Raw genomic sequence first — 26,020 nt, forward strand, 5'->3', positions numbered from 1 at the left:
TGCAGAATTTAGCACCAGCTGCAATCACACAATCACTGTGGGCTTCCTCTTAGCAATAGATCCAGACTCTCACCCTCTGCTCTATTGCTGAATTATCTCTCCTCGCCAAAAGAAGTGTCCTTTCTGGAGTTTACACCAGAACTGGCTTTTTCAGCCAATCTCCAACCAATCATAATCCTCCGACCTAACCTGCATATGTCACATATTCATCAGACCGCAGACAACAAGGAATTATGGTGTGAATTATAACAAATAGTAAAACGTCACCTTAGTAAACTTCTGGGCAGTATAATGACTGTGATGTGTGACTATGCACCACTATGCACCTTTGAGTGGCGCCAGAACTTGCAGTCGGTCTGTTGGACACTGCTCGGCCACAGCAGAAATTACACATTTATTGCAACTGACGTGCATAAGTCCTTTATTAGTTTTACAGTGACAAACAAAGGAACCTAAAGGAGACAGTCAGAGTTTATTGTTTCATTTGTTACTGATTGATTCACTAAGGGCCTAATTCAATGTTGATTGCAAAAGCTAAATCTTCCTCTAATGGGCAAAACCATGTGCACTGCAAGTGGGGCAGATATAACGTGTGCAGAGAGAGTTAGATTTGGGTGGGTTATATTGTTTCTGTGCAGGGTAAACTGGCTGCTTTATTTTTATACTACAATTTAGATTTCAGTTTGAACACACCACACCCAAATCTAACTCTCTCTGCACATGTTACATCTGCCTCACCTGCAGTGCACATGGCTTTGCCCATTAAAGGAAGATTTTGCTTTTGCAATCAACCTTGAATTAGGCCCTAAATAACCTACAAATCAAAAGGTCATTTCTCACCAACATTTTCTCAAAACATTTTTTTATTTTTTTATTTAAGTTTGGTTGCTTGAATAACTACACTCAGGTTAATAGATAGCCAGCACTCCTCCCAGACCTCTCTCCTCTTATCTCCCCTCCCAGTAGCTGGGCAGGCGTAGCTCTACCTCCTGTCAGAGTGACACAAATTCTCTCAGCCCAGTGCATGCCAGACGCTGATAGGGATCAGAAGGGGAAGCAAGGCCATCCACGCAGAGAGAACTCCTCAAATACAGCTGTGTGCAGCAATTACCAGCTCTGCGTCCCAAGACCAAGCAGCAAATATGTCTGACAGTCCAAGCGAAGGGTCAGCGCCGAACGTAGAAGAAGAGACCTCATCACCTGCGGAAAAGCCATGTCTTGAACTCAAAGTTGCCATGGAAAAATGGTGAGTGACCGTATCCAGTGGTTCTTCAGTGGTAGGAATCTTTCTTCGCCATTACTGGAATTTTAGGGATATTTTTTTTCCCATCAACAGAAATGCCAGTTTGTCATCCCAAATACTAATATACTAACAATAAACTTAATTTTTCATTTGAATATGTGAAAGTGAGAAGCATTCTACTAAAACGTCCTGAATATTGTGCAGAGAAGAAAGTAACACATATTTGTGCAGGAAACAATATCAATTATTGGCTGTTTTGTTAGTATTACTTTAATTCAATATCAATCTAGTTAATGTCTATAAATAATTGCATTTTAGTTTCTCTGTGTAGCTCAGGGAATCTCTGAAACAGCCAAATGCTAAACCCATCCGAACCATATTCTAATGTTATAACTGAGATAGAACAGAAAATAGGTCTGGATAATATGTGATGCACTGGCTAGTAGGGTTCTCATTTCCGTCTGTGACCCCAAACAGGCGAAATGCTGTCAGTTCCAGTTTGTCTGCAGTATGCACTGCTCTGTGCCATTTATAAGTGTTCTCCACTGTTTGGTTTTCCAAAGTAAAGGGTTAATAGGGAACAATATGGGAATGGACGCTGCTTTATGCATTTTAGTTGATGATTATTCTATACTTTATATGTTTTGATACATTGCTACAAACCAACATAAATAGTAAACTAAAATCCGGGATAACAAAATGAATGCTTTCCTAAAATGGCAGATACTCATCCACACAGAGGTGACCCATTTCTGTATCCGTTTATTTTGGAGATACAGCTGTGGATTTCTCCTTCTGTAAAGGATTAAGAGCTAATCGGGGTTATCAAATAACTTGGTGTAGCATTAGATGCTATTAGTGTGCAATATAATTTGACTCCATCTGATGAATCCTTATACTTTGCCGAAATAAACGTAATGACCGGCCTAGCCTCAACAGCGCAATTTCTATTTGCTAAGAAAATACAAATGTAAACATATAGAAATATATCAAGAGCATCCCTGTGTCTCCAATGTTTCGCCAGGGTCGTGTAACATACACAAACATGAATTTTAAATATTAAAAGATTTAAAGGGACATGATCACTACAATTACATTATTTAGAGTTTATTTAAAAAAAAACTTTTCTGTCATAGAGTTAATAGCTATATCAGGGGTGGCCAACCAGTCAGTGACAAAGAGCCAAAAAACCTTGTTGGGTACGTCAAAGAGCCGTCATCGAGCCGATGGCGCACATGCAAAAATGGAATGTGGTCTTGTGCCTGCTAGACCACATCCCTGGTATAAAATACATTGAAAAAGCCAGAAGGACATAAAATAAAAAAAATTAAGCCAAATCCATTGAAAAAGCTACTTTCACATACTAAACTTCAGCTCCCCCATGTGTCACTCCAGCCAGCTCCCCCATGTGTCACTCCTGCTAGCACCCTATGTCACTCCAGCCAGCTGCCCCATGTGTCACTCCTGCTAGCACCCTATGTCACTCCAGCCAGCTCCCCCATGTGTCACTCCAGCCAGCTCCCCCATGTGTCACTCCTGCTAGCACCCTATGTCACTCCAGCCAGCTCTCCCATCTGTCACTCCTGCCAACACCCTCCTGTCACTCCAGCCAGCTCTCCCATGTATCACTACTTCCAGCACCCTCCTATGTCACTCCTGTCAGCTCCTCCATGTGTCACTCCTGCTACCAGCCTCCTATGTCACTCCAGCCAGCTCTCCTATGTATCACTCCTGAACCACCCTCCTGTCACTCCAGCCATATCTCCCATGTGTCACTACTTCCAGCACCCTCCTGTCACTCCAGCCAGCTCTCCCATGTGTCACTCCTGCTACCACCCTCCTATGTCACTCCAGCCATATCTCCCATGTGTCACTACTTCCAGCATCCTCCCGCGTTACTCCTGCTAGGACCCTCCTGTGTCTCTCCAGCCAGCTCTGCCATGTGTCACTCTAGCCCACCCTCATGTATCACTACAGCTCCCCCATCATCTCATGCCATTGCAGCAGTCCCTAATGTGTCCTCTGTTTGCTTGTGGGTGTCTCATCTCTAGTATCTGACTCCTTCAGTTTTCAGTCCCTGTAGTGCTGCTGTGTGTCTGGCTGGAGTGCAGCGGTTTCTGTATCTGTTGTGGTCACATGATTTAGAGTGTTGGGAGCCACATTTGAATAAAGAAAGAGCCTCATGCGGCTCAAGAGCCACAGGTTGGCCACAGCTGAGCTATATGATGTGGCTAATGTTTTAATTATTTTGTTCTAATTGTAAGGGATGGATCAATTTTTTAGGAAGGTAACAATAGTTATAGGATCCGATACAGCTGGTGAAGGGGTCCGCAAGGTTTACATTTATATTTGCATTGCTATGTGCAGAACAGGGGTTACTTAGGATAAAATCACCTTGGACTCCCATAGAACCATCTGGTCAGTGCTGGGCTCACCTGCCGCTGGTTAGCATGGCAATGAAGGGACAATCCGTTTCAATAGGACTGTCCCAATGGAAATCAGGACAGTGGGAAATATGAATAGACACAGCTATCACAAAGCAGTATTGTCTGGGATGGTGAAGAAGGGTTTTACCCCTTCAAAATGTTGGTATGTACCGTCCCTTTCATACTCAATGGGTTGCAAACAAGAGGTACTTATTTCTATCATTATCTTACAGTGTTGTCTATAGCCTAGGTAGCACTAGTGTTATTATTATCTTTTGTATATGGAGCCACAAGGGTTCCGTAATGCCATACGTAAGGATAGGACATACAGGATTGCATAGACAATTACAGACAGGTCCACTAATTTATTTATATATACATAATTACGTAATACCAACCCGCAAATTACATAATTACGTAGAGCAGATGTTCTCAAACGCAGTCCTCAAGTCACCCCAACAGTCCAGGTTTTAAGTATATCCATGGCTCAGCACAGATGGTTAAATCAAATTGAGGTGATAATTAAGTCACCTGTGGCCAAACTTGGATAAACTGAAAACCTGGACGGTTGGGGTGCTTTGAGGGACGTGTTTGAGAACCTCTGACGTAGAGGAATCAAAAGAAGAGTGAGTCCTGCACAAGAGAGCTTACATTCTAAAGGGATATTGTAAAACATATCATAAAGTGAGACCGATCTGCTGTGTTCTCATTGGAACACATTGGACCTGAATGTAAAGCAATTAAGCTTGAAACGTGATTCTGGTGACATTCATAGTAGACAGCTCCCTATAGTTAAAGCATAGCACATCTCCCAACTACCCGTCTTCTGGCAGGACAAATTGAAGGAACTATGGGCCGAATTCAGTCGCAAAATGTTTTGCGATTATTTGCGAAGATACGCAAAACTGCATAAATTAACAGCAACACCCATACCACGCAGAACTACTGAAGAAAAACAAAATCCACAAAAGGGGAGGCACAAGGAGACCCAATCAAATGTACGAAACCATTGCATATTTTTTCATGAACTACCGTATGGTCGCAATTTGGTGTACATTCGCAAATTACAATCGGGATCTTTTTTTTTCAACCAACATCCCCTACATGTAAGATCTACGCCGTGATTTACAAAAGTTTGTGAATCTCTGCCTTAGTGCTGTAAGTTTTACAGGGTTGTGTATAATTATAAAACAAACACAGGGGTAATGTGTCTATATTGCTAATATTGATAATTGTTTAGACCAGGCATGTCCAAACTGTGGCCCTCCAGCTGTTGTGAAACTACATATCCCAGCATGCTCTGACACAGTTTTGCTGTCAGAGAATGCTAAAGCTGTGTCAGGGCATGCTGGGATATGTAGTTTCTCAACAGCTGGAGGGCCGCAGTTTGGACATGCCTGGTTTAGACAGAACAGTTTATTTGAATGACACACTTGCCAACAGATGATAGTAAAAAAAAAAAATTTAAAACTGTAATTCGGTATGCATAAGGGTAAAAAGTTTGAGGCTAAAATCCAGCCTTTAACACCAGCTGTGTGCGATTCTTCACTAATTTTGCAATTAGCACCGAAAACATTGATGATTCTGCACCTGTCATGGTGACTTCCATGGTGTACCGGTGACATGCGGTGAGCTAAATAGCTCAGGTGGCACTGGCTAGAACCAGAGCCAGATTTACATGCAATTTTTGAGCCAAAGCGTACATCTGGGCATTATACACAGGCACAGCAGTATAAACTCCTGGAAATTTGGTGAGATTTGATCAGACATGTGCGGAAACGTTAGCCAGGTGAGGCACTGCCTCACCTGCCATAGACTTTTTACTCCAGAGTTTTGGCTATAAAAAGTATTAGAATAATGCAAAGAAGATATTTCAAACAAATTCTCTGTATTTTTCATATACTTTATACAGTCAAAACTCTGGCACAAACATTAGTATAACAGGAAAGGCTCTGCCTCACTCCACTGCACATCACTGTAAAAGGTGTGCGTAGCTTCATACCTGCTCAAAAACTAGGTGAATTTTTGAGGACAGCCCACTGACACTCCTCCACCACGCCTTTTCCCTGTAATTGTTTATTGTACGCTGATCTGTGAAAGTTTTGCAGTTCGTGTTCTGACGCATGTGTCTTGTGTTGCTTAGGCATGCGTGGTTTGGGAAACATCGGCAGTTGCGTTTTCATTTGTGAATGAGCCTGAATTAGGCCCTATATTACTGAGGATTGCAGCAGCACTATTTCTGATGCGATCCTACTTAGATAGGCTTCACCGAGATTGTCATGGGGAAGCTTCGCTAGGAGAGACTAACGGTAATACCTTGGTAGATAAAGAGAAGTCCCATCTCTTACAAACACACCTGTATTCCACAGATATAAGGTTTTTGTGGGTTTCTCAGAGAGGCCCAATACACTGTGGTTTGGCTTAAAATAAATAGCAATAAACTACATATTTATTACATGAAGTGAAATTCTATGTGAATAACTATCACATTCATTTGTATGCATTTCAGTCTCACCCATAACTGGAGGCAGAAGATCTTTTAGCTACAGTGTGCATATTATTATTATTTTTTGTTATTAGTGTACACTTATAGGGCTTGTAATATATGATATGATAGAGAACCTGTTGGCCAGACTTCATGTGAGCAGTTGCTTTGTGCCTCATGCCTCAGTGGTCACATATTTTCTGGCAGTACATACTCAGAGAGGAGTGCTAAACTGTGTAGACTCCAGTCTTCTTGTTCTCCAGGGAGGCTTCATGCCCTATCCCAAGATGGCCGCTGAGATCTCAACTGAGCATGGGCCATCTTGTCTTTTACTGTGTGAGGCTGTGTAGTATAATGCATCCTGAACATACTACACATTAACAGAAAACAGCAATGACTTTTTTTGCCCTACAATTGGGTGTTACAAACTAGGGTAAATGCAGAGGACACTTGCTAGAGTGATGGCCTCTTTATAAACGCGTCAGTAGTGATTATCAACTGATCTGATTTCAGTCTGATCCATACAATCTCTAGGGTGCCATAAACAATGCAATCCAGATCTGCCCGTGTGTAGTCAGTAAGAGATTGTTTTCAAAGAATGACTACTGGTCTTCATATTGTCACTATAAAGATCACTAACACATAAGATAATGAAGAGTGTAATGTCGTACACATAGATATAATCACAGTGAGGAGCACTGCTATGCAGATTGACCACCAAGTGCCCCATCCTACCTATGTAAATCTATATTTCTTGCCCTGCAGCAGTAGACTGCCCTATCCCCTTCATCTTGCAGACATCCTTATTTATATGGCTCGGACTTTGCTACAGACACCGCACAGGTCACAGATCTGTAATTCAAGCACCATGGAAATACAGACACAGCACTTTATATTTATGGAGACCTGTCAGATATTGCGCAGTCTAAACTCTGTACGAATGATCAGAGAGGGGGGTGGAGGAGGTGCAGACATATTTACATAAATGAAAAGGCAATGAGAACAGTACTGCAAATGATAATGGGGGTAATTCCAAGTTGATCGCAGCAGGAAATTTTTTAGCAGTTGGGCAAAACCATCTGCACTGCAGGGGGGGGCAGATATAACATTTGCAGAGGGAGTTAGATTTGGGTGGGTTATTTTGTTTCTGTGCAGGGTAAATACTGGCTGCTTTATTTTTACACTGCAATTCAGATTGCAGATTGAACACACCACACCCAAATCTATCTCTCTTTGCACATGTTATATCTGCCTCCCCTGCAGTGCACATGGTTTTGCCCAACTGCTAAAAAATTTCCTGCTGCGATCAACTTGGAATTACCTTCAATATCAGGAGCAATGATAAGAATAAACATTTCCATTTGTCCCCCAGCACAGGTGGATGACAATATTATTGTAATAGCAAATAAGCTTAAAACATAACCCAGAATAGTATGCTTACTGTCAAGGGTGTATTAAGAAAGGAGGGCTCTGTGTGTAGTGTCCATCCGGGAGCCCTCCTCTCTAGCTGGCAGCGCAAGTGAGTAGACTTCTGTCACTGTCCAATATCAAGGTGTGATATAAGGTGAGCGACATTGCCTAGTGTTTCCCCTCCTGGGCCAGGCCGCCCGACAGCGGGCAAACACACTGTGCGATATTGCTAGTGATATCACACAGAGAAGTCATGCCGCGGCCAGCCGGCGCATGCAGCTTTGGACGATGAGTCCAAATTGAGGTGTATGCATGGCCGAGACCAAGGATTGTTAGTGACCTGCAGGGCCGCGCATCGCTCGTCACACACACACTGGGCGATAAAGTAAACTATATAGCTCAGGAAGGGAAAATGAGTGATTTAGTTTACTATATCGCTAAGTGTGTACCCACCTATAGTCAAAAAATTCACTCAAAAAACTTAGATACCTGCCAGGACCGGTTCCTTCGTGGTCATTTACGCCCCCTGTACAGACTGAAATGATGTACGGTGCGCAACGCGTCTAGTTTCCCTTCGTGGAGAGGACCTTTGCTGTGCGGTGCGCGATGACGTCATTGCGCACCGCACAGTAAAGGACCTCTCCACGAAGGGAAACTAGACGCGTACGCGTCTAGTTTCCCTTCACAGCGGCAGTGCGGGGGCAGCGGCCAGCGCCAGCAGGGGGGCAGCGGGGGGCACACAGCAGCAGCGAATCTTGCCCTGGTGCGGCGTCCTCCGGATGGCGCCCTGCGCCCTCCGGAAGGCGGCACCCTGGGCAAAAGTCCTGCTTGCCCGTGGCAAGATCCGCTACTGATACCTGCATATAATTCTGAATGAATATTAAGAAAAATAAACCAAAGAGCATGGGTCAGCGAGCACTTTTGTGCGAATTTGGGCATCGCAGCTAATAGGATCGATCCCATAGAATGAGAATATTCTATCTCTCAAGCTGCATTTAAGTAACTTGTGGCAAACAATTTAGCCAGTGGTAGTACATATGGGATCTGGTCTTTAGGTTGACAGTAAGTCGACAATGTTTGGGTCGACCACTATAGGTCGACAGTAAGTAGGTCGACAGGGTTTCTAGGTCAACGGGGTCTTTTGGGTGACATGTTCTAGGTCGACAGGTCAAAAGGTCGACATGAGTTTTTCAATTGTTGTACTTTTTTTTTTTTACTTTTTCATACTTAACGATCCACGTGGACTACGATTGGGAATAGTAACCTGTGCCGAGCGCAGCGAGGCACCTTGCCCGAAGCATGGCGAGCGAAGCGAGCCATACGAGGGGACACAGTGCACTAATTGGGGTTCCCGGTCACTGTACGGAGAAAACGACACACAAAAAACACCTCATGTCGACCTTTTGATCTGTCGACCTAAAGACCCTTTCGACCTAGCATCCCTGTCGACCTACTTACTGTCGACCAATAGTGGTAGACCCAAACATTGTCGACCTACTTACTGTGGACCTTACATACCACACCCGTACATATACAGTCCAGTGCCACAGCTAGGAAGGGCAGTACTTGACGATGGTGTTACAGGAGATTACTAGCCGGCTCCCTCTGTGATCGCAGTGCATGGAGCATGTGCAGTGCACAGGGAGGTGTACAGGATATCACTGCCATTGACACTTAGTTCAGTGACCTGTTCACATTACATGTTTCTCTGATACTGGAAAAGTGACACTCCTGACCAGTAACCACTATCAAGATCTGAATGACTATAAAGTGCTAGTTCCGCATATTTTAAGTAACAAGCCCATTTATTATAAAGGGCCTTGATTGGGCTACCTAATGGGGGTCATTCCGAGTTGTTCGCTCGGTAAATTTCATCGCATCGCAGCGATTTTCCGCTTAATGCGCATGCGCAATGTTCGCACTGCGACTGCGCCAAGTAAATTTGCTATGAAGTTAGGTATTTTACTCACGGCTTTTTCTTCGTTCAGGCGATCGTAATGTGATTGACAGGAAGTGGGTGTTTCTGGGCGGAAACTGGCCGTTTTATGGGTGTGTGTGAAAAAACGCTACAGTTTCTGGGAAAAACGCGGGAGTAGCTGGAGAAACGGAGGAGTGTCTGGGCGAACGCTGGGTGTGTTTGTGACGTCAAACCAGGAACGACAAGCACTGAACTGATCGCAGATGCCGAGTAAGTCTGGAGCTACTCAGAAACTGCACAGAGATGTCTTTTCGCAATATTGCGAATCTTTCGTTCAAATTCACTCCCAGTAGGCGTAGGCTTAGCGTGTGCAAAGCTGCTAAAAACGGCTTGCGAGCGAACAACTTGGAATGACCCCCAATATTCAGCAAACTCCAAAACTGTAAGTGTTCGGGCAGAGAGAGGAGGAGGCCTGTGCAGGCACCGTCTGGGCCCCCTCTTCTCTAGCTGGCAGCGCTTAGCTCTAGGCACTAGGAGGGACCCTAGCGCTGTCCCAGAGCTTGCAGCGCATGCACAGATCTCCGTAAAAATGGTGCAGCGGACATTTTCCCAGTAATTTTTCTACTGCGCATGTGCAAAACACCAGGAAAATGCCAAAGCGCCATTTTCCCAGTGATTTCAGCAGCGCTGTTGCTGTGTCACAGGACTCCAGAGGGTAAGCATTAAAAATAATGGATGCAGGGTATGAGGTGTGGGCCCCCTTGAACACGGGGTCCCGTGTGCATCGCACACACTACACCCATTATAAATTCACCAATGTGTTCAGGGGTTTTCAGGGGTTTGGAGGTCCAGGTTTACGGAGAGGGATCTGAGCAGATTCCTCTACAATGAAGTCCCTGCAGCCGTACTCATGCATGACCAATAACGAATTGCTCTGGTGATTAATTACCCACTGCCGCAACTCTTTGCAAGTTGGATACAATGGGACAGATGTACTAAGCCTTGAAAAGTGATAAAGTGGAGAGATACAGTACCAGCCAATCAGCTCCTAACTGCCATGTCACAGGCTGTGTTTGGAAAATGACAGTTAGGAGCTGGTTGGTTGGTACTTTATCACTATGCTATTTATCACTATTCTAGGCTTAGTACATCTGGTCCTTATTAATAATTTGGAGTCACCCTATCACAAATAGGGAGCGACGGCCGCTGTGCTTACCCCTTCGCTGCATGCTGGGTCTCCGGGGCTTTCTCCCTGCACTAGGCTTTGGGTCCCAGCATGCGGTCAACGTGGCCGCCGGTGTCTCTCCACTCCATGGGCGCCGCTATTGTGCCCAGCGTCCACGTGTGCAGAATGGGCCAATGGGGAGACCCGGAGCTTCCCCCAATGAGAGCAGAGCGGAAAATTCAAAAGGAGGCGCTGGGCAAAGTTCCAGTGCCTGAGTATCATCGCAGTCAAGCTACTCCCAGGCTCATGTTGCATTTGGACGTCTGCTTCCCAGCATTTCCAGTGTGTTTCTCCACTTTCACTGAGCTCCAGTGTCCCAACATTTCCAGTGTGTTCACTGAGCTCCATCGTACCAGCATTTCCAGTGTGTTCAGTGAGCTCCAGTGTCCCAGCATTTCCAGTGTGTTCACTGAGCTCCAGCGTCCCAGCATTTCCAGTGTGTTCACTGAGCTCCATCGTACCAGCATTTCCAGTGTGTTCAGTGAGCTCCAGTGTCCCAGCATTTCCAGTGTGTTCACTGCGCTCCAGCGTCCCAGCATTTCCAGTGTGTTCACTGAGCTCCAGTGTCCCAACATTTCCAGTGTGTACACTGAGCTCCAGTGTCCCAGCATTTCCAGTGTGTTCACTGCGCTCCAGCGTCCCAGCATTTCCAGTGTGTTCACTGAGCTCCAGTGTCCCAGCATTTCCAGTGTGTACACTGAGCTCCAGTGTCCCAGCATTTCCAGTGTGTTCACTGAGCTCCAGTGTCCCAGCATTTCCAGTGTGTTCACTGAGCTCCAGTGTCCCAGCATTTCCAGTGTGTACACTGAGCTCCAGCGTCCCAGCATTTCCAGTGTGTACACTGAGCTCCAGCGTCCCAGCATTTCCAGTGTGTACACTGAGCTCCAGTGTCTCAGCATTTCCAGTGTGTTCACTGAGCTCCAGTGTCCCAGCATTTCCAGTGTGTACACTGAGCTCCAGTGTCCCAGCATTTCCAGTGTGTACACTGAGCTCCAGTGTCCCAGCATTTCCAGTGTGTTCACTGAGCTCCAGTGTCCCAGCATTTCCAGTGTGTACACTGAGCTCCAGCGTCCCAGCATTTCCAGTGTGTACACTGAGCTCCAGCGTCCCAGCATTTCCAGTGTGTACACTGAGCTCCAGTGTCTCAGCATTTCCAGTGTGTTCACTGAGCTCCAGTGTCCCAGCATTTCCAGTGTGTACACTGAGCTCCAGCGTCCCAGCATTTCCAGTGTGTACACTGAGCTCCAGTGTCCCAGCATTTCCAGTGTGTTCACTGAGCTCCAGTGTCCCAGCATTTCCAGTGTGTACACTGAGCTCCAGTGTCCCAGCATTTCCAGTGTGTTCACTGCGCTCCAGCGTCCCAGCATTTCCAGTGTGTACACTGAGCTCCAGTGTCCCAGCATTTCCAGTGTGTTCACTGCGCTCCAGCGTCCCAGCATTTCCAGTGTGTTCACTGCGCTCCAGCGTCCCAGCATTTCCAGTGTGTTCACTGAGCTCCAGTGTCCCAACAGTTTCAGTGTTCTTCAGCATCACTCACAAGTCATCACTCATCTCTTCATTCAGTGTTCTTCAGCATCGTTCAGAAGTCATTACTCATGTCTTCATTCAGTGTTCTTCAGCATCGTTCACAAGACATTACTCATTTCTTCGTTCTTCTTCAGCATCGTTCACAAGACATTACTCATTTCTTCGTTCTTCTTCAGCATCATTCACAAGACATTACTCATTGCTTTATTCAGTACTCTTCAGAATCGTTTTCAAGTCATCATTTCATTTCTTCATTCAGTGTTCTTTGGCATCGTTCTCAAGCATTAGTTACTTATTAATCTGCATGAGGAAGACCTACATCCGGCCGTCGTTATTTCAACCCAGCTACGGTTCCTCTTCCCAACCATCGGAAGAATCCCTGAGTACTCAACTATCCCGTCCCAGGTCTGTGACACACCCAAACCTCAGTGATGAATAGGCCCCTATGTCAGGTGCAGCTAAGTACAAATCTATTTTAAACATAATGGTTGGGTTATATGAGGATAGGACTCCCAAACTTTCCAAATTAAAATCAAGACCCATGTATATTATAATGCATCTGTAAACCCCTTTAAGTTCTAAATAGTTCTAAATAAGACAAACCATTTATAGAAAACTCTTCGTGGTTACTCTGTTAGTTTTGGTACATTGGGGTAGATGTATTAAGCCTGGAGAAGACATAAAGAAGTGATAAGTGCAAGGTGATAACGCACCAGCCAGTCAGCTCCTATCATTTTCCAAATCCGTAATGATTGGCTGGTGCGTTATCACCTTCCACTTAACACTTTTTTATCCCTTCTCCAGGTTAATACTAGAGATGTGCGGCGGGCACTTTTAGTGTTTCGTGTTTTGGTTTTGGCTTGGTTTTGCCAAAACCACCCTTTCGTGTTTTGGTTTTGGTTTTTGATCTGGGTGATTTTTGAAAAAACTTAAAAACAGCTAAATCACAGAATGTGGGGGTAATTTTGCTCCTACAGTATTATTAACCTCAATAACATTCATTTCCACTCATTTACAGTCTATTCTGAACACCTCACAATATTGTTTTTAGGCCTAAAAGTTGCACCAATGTGGCTGCATGACTAAACTAAGTGACACAAGTGTGCGGCACAAACACCTGGCCCATCTAGGAGTGGCACTGCAGTTGCAGACAAGATGGCACTATTCAAAAACTAGTCCCCAAAGAGCACATGATGCAAAGAAGAAAAAGAGGTGCAATGAGGTAGCTGGATGGCCAAGCTAAGCGACACAAGTGTGCGGCACAAACACCTGCCCCATCTAGGAGTGGCACTGTAGTTGCAGACAAGATGGTACTATTCAAAAACTAGTCCCCAAACAGAACATGATGCAAAGAAGAAAAAGAGGTGCAATGAGGTAGCTGGATGGCCAAGCTAAGCGACACAAGTGTGCGGCACAAACACCTGTCCCATCTAGGAGTGGCACTGCAGTTGCAGACAGGATGGCACTTAAAAAAACTAGGCCCCAAACAGCACATCATGCAAAGAAGTAAAAGACGTGCAATGAGGTAGCTGTATGACTAAGCTAAGTGACACAAGTGTGCGGCACAAACACCTGGCCCATCTAGGAATGGCACTGCAGTTGCAGACAAGATGGCACTTAAAAAAACTAGGCCCCAAACAGCACATCATGCAAAGAAGAAAAAGAGGTGCAATGAGGTAGCTGTATGACTAAGCTAAGCGACACAAGTGTGCGGCACAAACAACATGGGACATGCTGGAATTTGCCCAGATATAATACTTGCACAATACTGGTGGCACAGGATAGCGTACCCTTAAACCACACACACACACGGCAAAGCCTGTAAAATTAATTTGGATAATAACCCTTTTATTTGGAGCTATTATAATAATACTAGGTGATTCATCCCGCACTATGGGTGCTCTTCAGACTGTCGTAAGCAGCAGCGTATACCACTGTGACTGCCTCGTCACTGGAATGACTGATGGACAGGACACTACCACTGGTCTGATGCAGCACAACACAACAACACTGTAAGGGACTTGTGGTTGTTGTTATAATTATTATAATACTGTAACAGTGGACATATAGCAGCAGCGTATATCGTCACTGGAATGACTGATGGACAGGACACTACCACTGGTCTGATGCAGCACAACACAACAACACTGTAAGGGACTTGTGGTTGATGATGTTATTATTATTATTATTATTATTATTATTAATATACTGTAGCCAGGCCCGGCGCTGCCCGCTCAGCAAAGGGATGCAGTGCAGGTACGTGCCAGGATGCAGAGGCACTCTTCCTGCTCTGCATCCCTGTGTTGAGTTCCCCTGCTGCTGCTGCCGGCTGCCGCTGCTCTTGTCACACTACGACAGATACAGGCAGCGGCGCCAGCAGACTGAAGAGTCTGTCCCCCCTCTCCCTGTCAAAGCAGCAGAGCAGTCCCACAGTGTTCTGCTGGATGACAAAAGGGGTGGGGCTAATATGGATGGAGGGGGCGGAGTTACATGGGTTCGATGGGCGGAGCTACATGGACCAGGCTGCTGTGTTGAAGAGGGAGAGGAAGCTGCTCCTGATCCGGTCAGCCAGATTTAGGTAAGTGGAGGGAAAGAGAGAGTGAGTGAGTGAGTGAGTGAGTGAGTGAGTGAGTGAGTGAGAGAAAGTGTGCGTGTGTGTGCGTGTGTGTTTGTGGGGGGATTATGTGTGTAGGTGGCACTACTATTGGGGGGATTATGTATAAGTATTACTAGGTGCACTATACTGTATGTCTAAGTGGAGCTACTTCTGGGGGCACTGTGTATAAGCCACACAATTACTGGGGTCACTACGCTGTCTGCCGTAATGTGTAAACAGGGGACGCTGTCTGCTGTAATGTGAAAAAAGGGGACGCTGTCTGCTGTAATGTGTAAAAAGGGGGACGCTGTCTGCCGTAATCTGTAAAAAGTGGGACTGTCTGCCGTAATGTGTAAAAAGGGGACTCTGTCTGCTGTAATGTGTAAAAAGGGGGGCGCTGTCTGCCGTAATGTGTAAAAAAGGGGATGCTGTCTGCCGTAATATGTAAAAAGGGGGACGCTGTCTGCCGTAATGTGTAAAAAAGGGGACTCTGTCTGCCGTAATGTGTAAAAAGGGGGACGCTGCTGTAATGTGTAAAAAAGGGGACTCTGTCTGCCGTAATGTGTAAAAAGGGGGACTGTCTGCCGTAATGTGTAAAAACTGGACGCTGTCTGCTGTAATGTGTAAAAAGGGGAATCTGTCCGCTGTAACGTGTAAAATGGGCTCTACCTGGTGTAGTGGTGCTACTGTGTGGCGTAATTTGAATAATGGAGACTACTGTGCACCGTTATATGAATTGGTATTATTTTGTGGCCACACCCCTTCCTCATGAAGCAATGCCCCTAAATTTTTTGCGCGCGCCTTACGACGCGCACTGTACCTGTTTTACTTAGTCAGTGGGGGGGCTCCAGTGCCGCTTCTTGCACACAGCGCTAAGATATCTAGTTACAGCACTGTTGCTAGGTATCCATTTCCCTGACCCTGAGCAGGTCTCCCTCACCAGATTCTCTACAGGGGTGAGGGGGGTGGACTTGGACAGGATGAGGGGGGCCCAAAGCATTTTGTTGCACCTGGGCCCATCGCTCGCTAGTTCCGCCACTGGCACAACTACTGAGGGCACTGTGTATAAGCAGCACAACTACTGGAGGCACTGTGTATGAGCAGCACAACTACTGGGGGCACTGTGTATAAGCAGCACAACTACTGGAGGCACTGTATATAAGCAGCACAACTACTGGGGCACTGTGTATAAGCAGCACAACTACTGGGGGCACTGTGTATAAGCAGCACAACTACTGGGGGCACTATGCGTGTCAGTGGCACTCCTACTGGGGCACTATGCATGTAAGCAGCGATACTCCTCGGGGCACTATGCGTGTTATCTGCGCTATTACTGGGAGCACTATGCGTATAAGCGGCGCTACTGCATGCGGTGTAATGTGAATAAGATTATGCTACTGTGTGGAGTAATTTGAAATGGGGATACTATTGTGTGGCCACGCCACATCCTTGTGAGACCACACACCCTTCTTCGTTGTGTGCTGTCCCTCTGTAAAGTATGGGAGGGTGCAAATTTATAGTTTGCATGGGGGTGCTGAACACCCTACCACCGGCCCTGACTGTAGCAGTGGACATATAGCAGCAGCGTATATCGTCACTGGAATGACTGATGGACAGGACACTACCACTGGTCTGATGCAGCACAACACAACAACACTGTAAGGGACTTGTGGTTGTTGTTGTTGTTATTATTATTATAATAGTGTAGCAGTGGACATATAGCAGCAGCGTATACCACTGTGACTGATGCAGCACAACACAACAACACTTTATACAGCTACACTGGATATATTGCAGCAGAGGACACCAACACTGTGACTGGCTGGACTGATACAGCACAATACACTAACTACACTGGACTGGACAGCACAACACAGCACCACTTTATACAGCTACATTGGATATATGGCAGCAGAGGACACCAACACTGTGATTGGCTGGACTGATGCAGCACAATACACTGACTACACTGGACTGGACAGCACAACAGAGCACCACTTTATACAGCTACACTGGATATATGGCAGCAGAGAACACCAACACTGTGACTGGCTGGACTGATGTAGCACAATACACTGACTACACTGGACTGGACAGCACAACAGAGCACCACTTTATACAGCTACACTGGATATATGGCTGCAGAGGACACCAACACTGTGACTGGCTGGTCTGATGTAGCACAATACACTGACTACACTGGACTGGACAGCACAACAGAGCACCACTTTATACAGCTACACTGGATATATGGCAGCAGAGGACACCAACACTGTGACTGGCTGGACTGATGTAGCACAATACACTGACTACACTGGACTGGACAGCACAACACAGCACCACTTTATGCACCTACACTGGATATATGGCAGCAGAGGACACCAACACTGTGACTGGCTGGACTGATGCAGCACAATATACTGACTACACTGGACTGGACAGCACAACACAGCACCACTTTATACATCTACACTGGATATATGGCAGCAGAGAACACCAACACTGTGACTGGCTGGACTGATGCAGCACAATACACTGACTACACTGGACAGCACAACACAGCACAAGACTCGCCACCCCACTTTCCAGCCCCCACACAGACACTGAACACTGAGGACACGTCCTCTCAATACACTCTCCGAGACTGGAGTGAAAATGGCCGAAACGCGCGGCTCCTTATATGGAATCCAAATCCTGCAAGAATCCGACAGCGGGATGATGACGTTTTGCCGCGTTCGGGTTTCCGAGTCAGGCGGGAAAACCAGAGCCTGGCTCGGAACCGAACTCGGAAGGCAAAGTCCGGTAGGGTTCGGTTCTCTGAGAACCGAACCCGCTCATCTCTAGTTAATTCATCTGCCCCATTGTTAGTTTGAAAGATTCTGAGTGCAAACAGCTTACTGTCCTGGTAAAACCTGGACACATGGGTGCACACGCGTGTAGCTGCTGTGAGGCAGTGTCACCAAGGCCTGCCTGCTATGTATGAAATGCCACAGAAGGAGCAGCATGGAAACCTGCTGGCACGGTGCTGCCGGGCAAATGTTACACCTCTATTTAGATACTTTTAATGACCTAGTGTTATATAAGAGCTTCCTAAGTAGGAAATCAATGTAATATTATGCTGTGTCTGCACTCTGCATATCCCATCCAGCACCACAAATGACCCACATTCTCCTGGGCACATCGCTATGGTTACAGATGTCAGTCCGGAAGCTGGCTTGGCCTTTTCTCTACCCAGCAACTAGGCACTGCCCGAACTACAGTAGGAGGATGAGGTTGCAAAGCTGTACAATCCATTTTACCTCCTGGCAGGAACATATCATCATCATCATTATTATCACACTATAACACACTGTTGCTGCGCTTCACAATTAATGATGTGGTAAATACTTTTAAAAAAAAGTCTAAAAAAATACATACTACAGTGGGAGCTGATGGGGCGCTCACTGCTCACACTTTAAATGGGCGTATCATGGGAGTGTCACAGGTGTCTCAATGCATTCACAGACACACAGCTGTAGTCATAGGAGGCCAAGGTGAGACAGAGAAAATGCACCAGCCAGGTGCACGTTTTGATGATACAATCAATGGTGGCTTATAATGGTGCACCAATCAGTATTAGTGCACAGGTGCTATAAGTGGGCGTCTCAGTATTTGCACATTCAGCCGCACAGATGTACACAAGGGAAGGAGTTTGTAGTAATAATGATAGTTGTTGCTGCTGTGTGCACTTCATACTTGCCTACCTGACCCTCTCCATGAGGGAGAAAATGCTCTGTTCCTGGACTTTCCTGGTAATGTATGATTGCCATCACCTGTGGTGAAACACCTTTCTTATCAATTAACTAGCTCACCACAGGTGATGGCAATCATACATTACCAGGAAAGTCCAGGAACAGAGCATTTTCTCCCTCATGGAGAGGGTCAGGTAGGCAAGTATGGTGCACTTTTACATGCTACTTAGAACCAGGCCTATAGGGCCTTATCCAAGTTGGGTCCTGTTAGCCATTCTCACTGTGAACTCGGACTGTAAATGACATTTGCAATCCGATTCCAAACATGTATTGATATTGTAGATGAAATTGAGCTAAATGAGATTACTTTTTGTAGATGATTGTGCGAGCCCCCCCCTAGGAGGCGAAAAGGTAAGGAACATCTTATCTTAAAGTAAAAATGTCGGTACACATTGCAAAACCCCTGGAACAACCCCCACCCCCTCCCCCATGAAAAAAAAGAGTATTCATTTCTTGTAGTTGTACTTATTAGGTGATAGGTTGTTAGGTGCCGCGGCCCACGGCGCCGCTCGGTCTGTTTCCGAGCGACGCTCACGGCCGCCGCACCTCCTTCCCTGCCCGTCCGGTGCCTAGCAACGCTGGGACGCCGTGCGCACTGAGCCGCCGGGTCCCTAGCAACGCTAGGACGCCGTGCGTGCTTAGCCGCCGGACCCTTAGCAACGGGGACGCCACTGACTACCGCGTTTCCCGTTGCTTCCTGCCAATCATTACACTTGTTAGCTCTGGTCGTGCAGCAGGGCAGCTGCACGACATTACTAATCAGGCTTCATTGCAGCTATTGGAGGGCAGTCATCCGAGGGTTCTCGTTATTTGGGGTTCTCTCCTGGTTTCGTGAGTAGCGGCTTCTGCCGCGAGTTGAGGCCTAGGCCGCTTTTACTTTGTATTTCTTTTGTGTTGGAGGTTTTTGCGGAGGTTTCCGCTTTTCACTGTCCTCCCCGGAACTCGGCGGTGCCGTGTAGGGGAACGGACAGTGGTATCATTTGTTGTCCTTTTTCCTTGGCGGCGTGCCGCACATACCTTTAGTTTTAGGGTAGTTAGTAGCCCCTAGCTTCTGTTTGTTATAGTTAGAGGTCCCCTTGTTATTACCCTGTCTCGGTTCACGCTTTGTCTCTCTCTAAGACCTGGGGGCATCGGAGTTGGGCAGACCTAATCCGCCCTTCAAACGCGGCTGCCGTGGGCCCAAGAAACCATAGTCGTTCAGGCGTGAGTCGACCACACGGGTAAGACAACGGAGGTAGGGTGCTAGGGGCTATTCCCGTACCTCTCCTTAGTTCAGCGTCATGTTCTGGTGCTCTGAACTCGCATCACTACATCTCTCCAGTTCTGAGCATCAGGAATGTAACATTATCACCGGCCCTATAAAAAAAAAAAAAAAAGTTAATTTTTTCTTTTGTATTGGTGGGCCTAGAAATTCGGCCTCATGAATCCGGCAGTTTTAGGTCTAAATCCCAGCCAGCTTTTGGCCAACCAGATTCAGGAACTAACTCAGATGGTTCAGGACCTCACTCTTCGGGTGAGATCGCAGGAAGATCTTTTGCGAGCCTCCCCGAGTATGGTTCCAGAACCAAAAAGGCATTTACCTGACCGTTTTTCGGGTAACCGAAAAGATTTTTTTAATTTTAAGGAAGCTTGTAAGCTTTATTTTTGTTTAAGGCCCCGTTCCTCTGGTACTGAGTCTCAACGGGTCGGGATTGTGATGTCTTTACTCCAAGGTGATCCACAGACCTGGGCTTTTGGGCTAAGAGCGGATGATGTTGCCTTGCTATCAGTAGATGCCTTTTTTAAGTCCTTAGGCCTTTTGTATGATGACCCTGATAGAGAAGCATCAGCTGAGAGCCACCTGCGTGCACTTAAGCAAGGGAAAAATCCAGCAGAGGCGTATTGTACCGAGTTTCGCCGTTGGTCGAACGACTGTGGCTGGAATGACCCAGCCCTGCGCAGTCAGTTTCGCCTCGGTTTGTCTGAAATTATTAAAGACAGTCTCCTTCAGTACCCCGCTCCTGAGACTCTAGACAAACTCATGGAGCTCGCTATTAAAATTGATCGTCGTCTCCGAGAGCGGAGGGCTGAAAGAGGAGTTACTTTTAGGCCTAGTCCATGTGTATATACTTTTCCTGAGGACATCGAGGAGCCCATGCAAATGGGTCTCTCCCGGCTGTCCCCAGAGGAAAGAACCAGAAGGCTAAATTCTGGTCTTTGTTTGTATTGTGGTGGCAAGGGACATATCGCACGTGATTGCCCGAATAAGCAGGGAAACGCTCTGACCAAGGGAGTAGTGAGGGGGTTCACTTGGGTCTGCAGTTAATCTCCTCAAATGATTCCTTATTAGTTCCTGTAAAAATTTCCTTTGGTAGCCTCAGTTCGTTGGTGTCGGCCTTCGTCGACAGTGGAGCTGCGGGAAATTTCATGGATCTTGGTTGGGCTCAGGCTTTAGGCGTTCCACAGATGCCTTTGGATAAACGTATCACCATGCACGGCTTGGATGGTGGTCCGCTTTCTAATGGGGTTATCACTCACCGCACACCTCCAGTACAACTGACAGTGGGGGCCCTACATTCAGAGAAAATCGAATTTTACCTTACCCATTGTCCGGCTGTCCCCGTAGTTTTGGGTCACCCCTGGCTTGCCTTTCATAATCCCACCATAGATTGGCGGTCTGGGGAGATTTCCCAATGGGGTCCCTTTTGTGTTAAGGAGTGTATTTCCCGTCCAGTCCGAGTTGCGGCAGTCACCCCAGGACTTATTCCTTTGGAATATCAGGACTTTGCCGATGTTTTCTCCAAGGGTAATGCGGATGTACTGCCTCCCCATCGATCCTATGACTGCGCTATTGATTTAGTTCCCGGTGCCTCTTTACCTAAGGGGAGATTATATGCCCTGTCCGGGCCGGAAACCACGGCAATGAATGATTATATTCAGGAGAGCCTGAAAAAAGGCTTCATTAGGCCCTCGAAATCTCCATTAAGTGCAGGGTTCTTTTTTGTTGAGAAAAAAGATGGGTCGCTCAGACCATGTTTTGATTTTCGGGCTCTGAATAAAATTTCTGTTAAAAACACCTACCCCTTGCCATTGATTTCAGTACTGTTTGATCAGCTCCGGTCTGCCGTTATCTTCTCCAAGATCGATCTCAGAGGGGCTTACAATCTCATCCGAATAAAATCTGGGGATGAGTGGAAGACGGCTTTCAGCACACAGTCAGGTCATTATGAATACCTGGTGATGCCGTTTGGGCTGTCAAATGCTCCTGTGGTGTTTCAAGATCTCATTAATGACGTCCTTCGTGACTTTCTAGGAAAGTTCGTAGTCGTTTATTTAGACGACATTTTGATTTACTCTGAGTCTGTTGAACAACATATCACCCATGTGCGACTGGTCCTTCAAAAATTACGGGAGAATCATTTATACGCCAAACTGGAGAAATGTGATTTCCACATCACAGAAGTGTCCTTCCTGGGGTATATTATTTCTCCTAAGGGGTTTTTCATGGAACCAAAGAAACTCCAGGCCATCCTAAATTGGGCACAACCCACGAACTTAAAAGCAATTCAGCGCTTTTTAGGGTTTGCAAATTATTATAGGCGTTTTATTCATACCTTCTCTGATTTGGTCGCTCCTATAGTAGCACTGACTAAAAAAGGAGCGGACCCTTCCAATTGGTCGCCTGAAGCCTAGTCTGCCTTTCTGGCCTTGAAGCAGGCCTTTGTCTCAGCTCCTGTTCTCAGGCACCCTAACCCGGAGCTCCCCTTTATTGTCGAGGTAGATGCCTCAGAGGTTGGAGTGGGGGCTATCCTTTCTCAGGAAGACCCGGAGTCTCAGGAATTACACCCTTGTGCCTTCATGTCCAGGAAATTCTCCTCCGCAGAATCCAACTATGATGTTGGTAATCGAGAATTGTTGGCAGTTAAATGGGCTTTCGAGGAGTGGAGGCATTGGCTGGAAGGAGCTAGGCATACTATTACAGTGTTTACTGACCACAAGAACCTGCAGTATATTGAGTCAGCTAAACGGCTTAATGCTCTACAGGCACGTTGGGCGCTGTTTTTTACTCGTTTCAGGTTTATTATCACCTTCAGGCCCGGTTCCAAGAATACAAAAGCTGATGCCTTGTCACGTTGGTTTCTTCCGGTTCACAAGAACCATCCGGCAACTACCCCCATAGTTCCATCGTCTGTCATCCGAGCAGGCCTCACACAGGATTTATTTACACAGCTAGTCCAGCTTCAGCAGCAGGCTCCCAAAGTTACTCCTGCGGACCGTCTCTACGTCCCTGAATTTCTGAGAGGCACTGTTCTAGCTGAGTTTCATGATAACAAAGTTTCCGGTCATCCGGGTGTTACTAAAACCTTGGAATTAATTTCTCGCTCGGTGTGGTGGCCTAATCTTTCCAAGGATGTAAGGGAATTTGTCCTTTCTTGTCAGGTCTGCGCTCAGCACAAGATATCCCGATCGTTGCCAGTTGGGCAACTCATGCCTTTAGCCATCCCTCTTAGGCTATGGTCATACATTTCCATGGATTTTGTGGTGGACCTTCCTCTTTCATCTGGATTCCGGGTCATTTGGGTGGTGGTAGACCGTTTTAGTAAGATGGCCCACTTCATTGCTCTTCCCCGATTACCCTCCGCTCCAGTTTTGGCAGTTTTGTTTCTCCGCCATGTCTTCAGGCTCCATGGTTTACCCATGGATATTGTCTCTGACCGGGGACCACAATTCATTGCCCGTTTCTGGAAACGTTTTTGTACCTCATTAAATATGAAGCTCTCTTTAACATCTGGATACCATCCACAGTCTAACGGACAAACTGAACGTGTTAATCAGTCATTAAAGCAGTATTTACGGCTGTATTCGGCCAAACTTCAGAATGATTGGTCTGAATTTCTTCCTTTGGCCGAGTTTGCCTATAATAACTCTTGCCATTCTTCCACCAAGGAGTCTCCTTTCTTTTCGGTCCTGGGCTTTCATCCTAGAGCCAATTCCTTTTATCCTCATTTTCCAGGCTCTTCGTTGACCGTAACTTCCCGCCTCAGAATAATTTGGAAAAAGGTGCACCTTGCCCTGAAGAAGGCTGCCTTCCGAGAGAAAAATTTTTCGGATAGGTTCCGACGCCCGTGCACTCTTAAGGTGGGAGATAAGGTGTGGTTGTCAACCCGTAACATCAAGCCCGAACAACCCTCAGCTAGATTGGGACCCAAATTTATTGGACCGTTTCTTATTGTCAAGAAAGTCAATCCAGTGGCTTTTCGGCTGCGGTTGCCTAAATCACTTAAAGTTGGCAACACTTTCCACTGCTCTCTTTTGAAGAAATATATTGTTTCCAGGAGGTTCCCCCGGAAGATTTCCCAGGGTAGACTTCCGGTGGATGTTCAGGGTCAACAAGAGTTCCTGGTGGAGAAGGTTTTAGATTCCAAGGTTTCTCGGGGCCGGCTTTATTTTTTGGTTCACTGGAAAGGCTATGGTCCGGAGGAAAGGTCTTGGGTCCTGGATAAGGATCTACATGCCCCTAAACTTAAGAGATTATTCTTTCAGGAATTTCCTCAGAAACCCGGCTTTAGGGGTTCTTTAACCCCTCCTCAAGGGGGGTACTGTTAGGTGCCGCGGTCCACGGCACCGCTCGGTCTGTTTCCGAGCGACGCTCACGGCCGCCGCACCTCCTTCCCTGCCCGCCCGGCGCATAGCAAAGCTCGGACGCCGTGCGCACTGAGCCGCCGGGTCCCTAGCAACGCTAGGACGCCGTGCGCGCTGAGCCGCCGGGTCCCTAGCAACGTTAGGACGCCGTGCGTGCTTAGCCGCCGGACCCTTAGCAACAGGGACGCCACTGACTACCGCGTTCCCCGTTGCTTCCTGCCAATCATTACACTTGTTAGCTCTGGTCGTGCAGCAGGGCAGCTGCACGACATTACTAATCAGGCTTCACTGCAGCTATTGGAGGGTTCCCTGTTAAATTCTCCCTCACTACCTGGCACAGATGCTGGTGATAGCTTCCTGCATGCTGTTCTTGCCTGGTAACGTCTGTTCCTGATTTAGCTGTATCTGGTCGATCCTGCACCCTGGGCTCCCGAGTCCTGGAGTTCTGAAGCTGGTCCTGGGAATCCTTCCTGTCCAAAACGAACCTGTTGCAGTCATCCGAGGGTTCTCGTTATTTGGGGTTCTCTCCCGGTTTCGTGAGTAGCGGCTTCTGCCGCGAGTTGCGGCCTAGGCCGCTTTTACTTTGTATTTCTTTTGTGTTGGAGGTTTTTGCGGAGGTTTCCACTTTTCACTGTCCTCCCCGGAACTCGGCGGTGCCGTGTAGGGGAACGGACAGTGGTATCATTTGTTGTCCCTTTTCCTTGGCGGCGTGCCGCACATACCTTTAGTTTTAGGGTAGTTAGTAGCCCCTAGCTTCTGTTTGTTTTAGTTAGAGGTCCCCTTGTTATTACCCTGTCTCGGTTCACGCTTTGTCTCTCTCTAAGACCTGGGGGCATCGGAGTTGGGCAGACCTAATCCGCCCTTCAAACGCGGCTGCCGTGGGCCCAAGAAACCATAGTCGATCAGGCGTGAGTCGACCACACGGGTAAGACAATGGAGGTAGGGTGCTAGGGGCTATTCCCGTACCTCTCCTTAGTTCAGCATCACGTTCTGGTGCTCTGAACTCGCATCACTACATCTCTCCAGTTCTGAGCATCAGGAACGTAACATAGGTGGCCATACCTTTAGTTTTAGGGTAGTTAGTAGCCCCTAGCTTCTGTTTGTTTTAGTTAGAGGTCCCCTTGTTATTACCCTGTCTCGGTTCACGCTTTGTCTCTCTCTAAGACCTGGGGGCATCGGAGTTGGGCAGACCTAATCCGCCCTTCAAACGCGGCTGCCGTGGGCCCAAGAAACCATAGTCGATCAGGCGTGAGTCGACCACACGGGTAAGACAACGGAGGTAGGGTGCTAGGGGCTATTCCCGTACCTCTCCTTAGTTCAGCGTCACGTTCTGGTGCTCTGAACTCGCATCACTACATCTCTCCAGTTCTGAGCATCAGGAACGTAACATAGGTGGCCGAATAAGCAATAGGCTGATATAGCAAGTGTGAAGAATTCATAGGGTGGAATTCAATTGTTGTCGGCCCCTATCGTGCCCACTGGCAGCTATTCAAATGTTGCTGCCCTAAGACGAGACATCAGCATTTCAGCTCGCTACCCCCGGGGGTGGTAAGTGGAAATGCATGAAAAGTGACCCATTTGTGTGCCCAAACAGGACTTTGCGCAATCGCGTCCATGACCTTAGTTGGGTTTAGCCACTTTACATAGCTAAACCGACTGCTATGGGCACGATAGAGGTGATAATGGGAGTCAAGTGAATATCGCCCTGCAATCTTCTGTCACTTATGATGGGAGATCGGGCGCGATATAGCAATTGAGTATCGCCCACAGTGTTAAG

At 46.9% G+C, this 26,020-nt stretch overlaps 1 long non-coding RNA gene across 1 annotated transcript in view; it reads left to right on the plus strand.

Annotated features, from left to right (window-relative positions):
* The first annotated feature begins 1,001 nt into the window (after positions 1-1,001).
* Positions 1,002-26,020, plus strand: part of LOC134965543 (uncharacterized) — a 90,054-nt gene continuing 65,035 nt past the window's right edge. Inside the window, exon 1 of the long non-coding RNA XR_010188427.1 lies at positions 1,002-1,246. This is a non-coding gene — a long non-coding RNA (uncharacterized LOC134965543). The remainder of the gene's footprint in view (positions 1,247-26,020) is intronic.

This window comes from Pseudophryne corroboree, chromosome 10 (genome assembly GCF_028390025.1).
Source record: "Pseudophryne corroboree isolate aPseCor3 chromosome 10, aPseCor3.hap2, whole genome shotgun sequence".
NCBI classification, from domain to species: Eukaryota; Metazoa; Chordata; class Amphibia; order Anura; family Myobatrachidae; genus Pseudophryne; species Pseudophryne corroboree.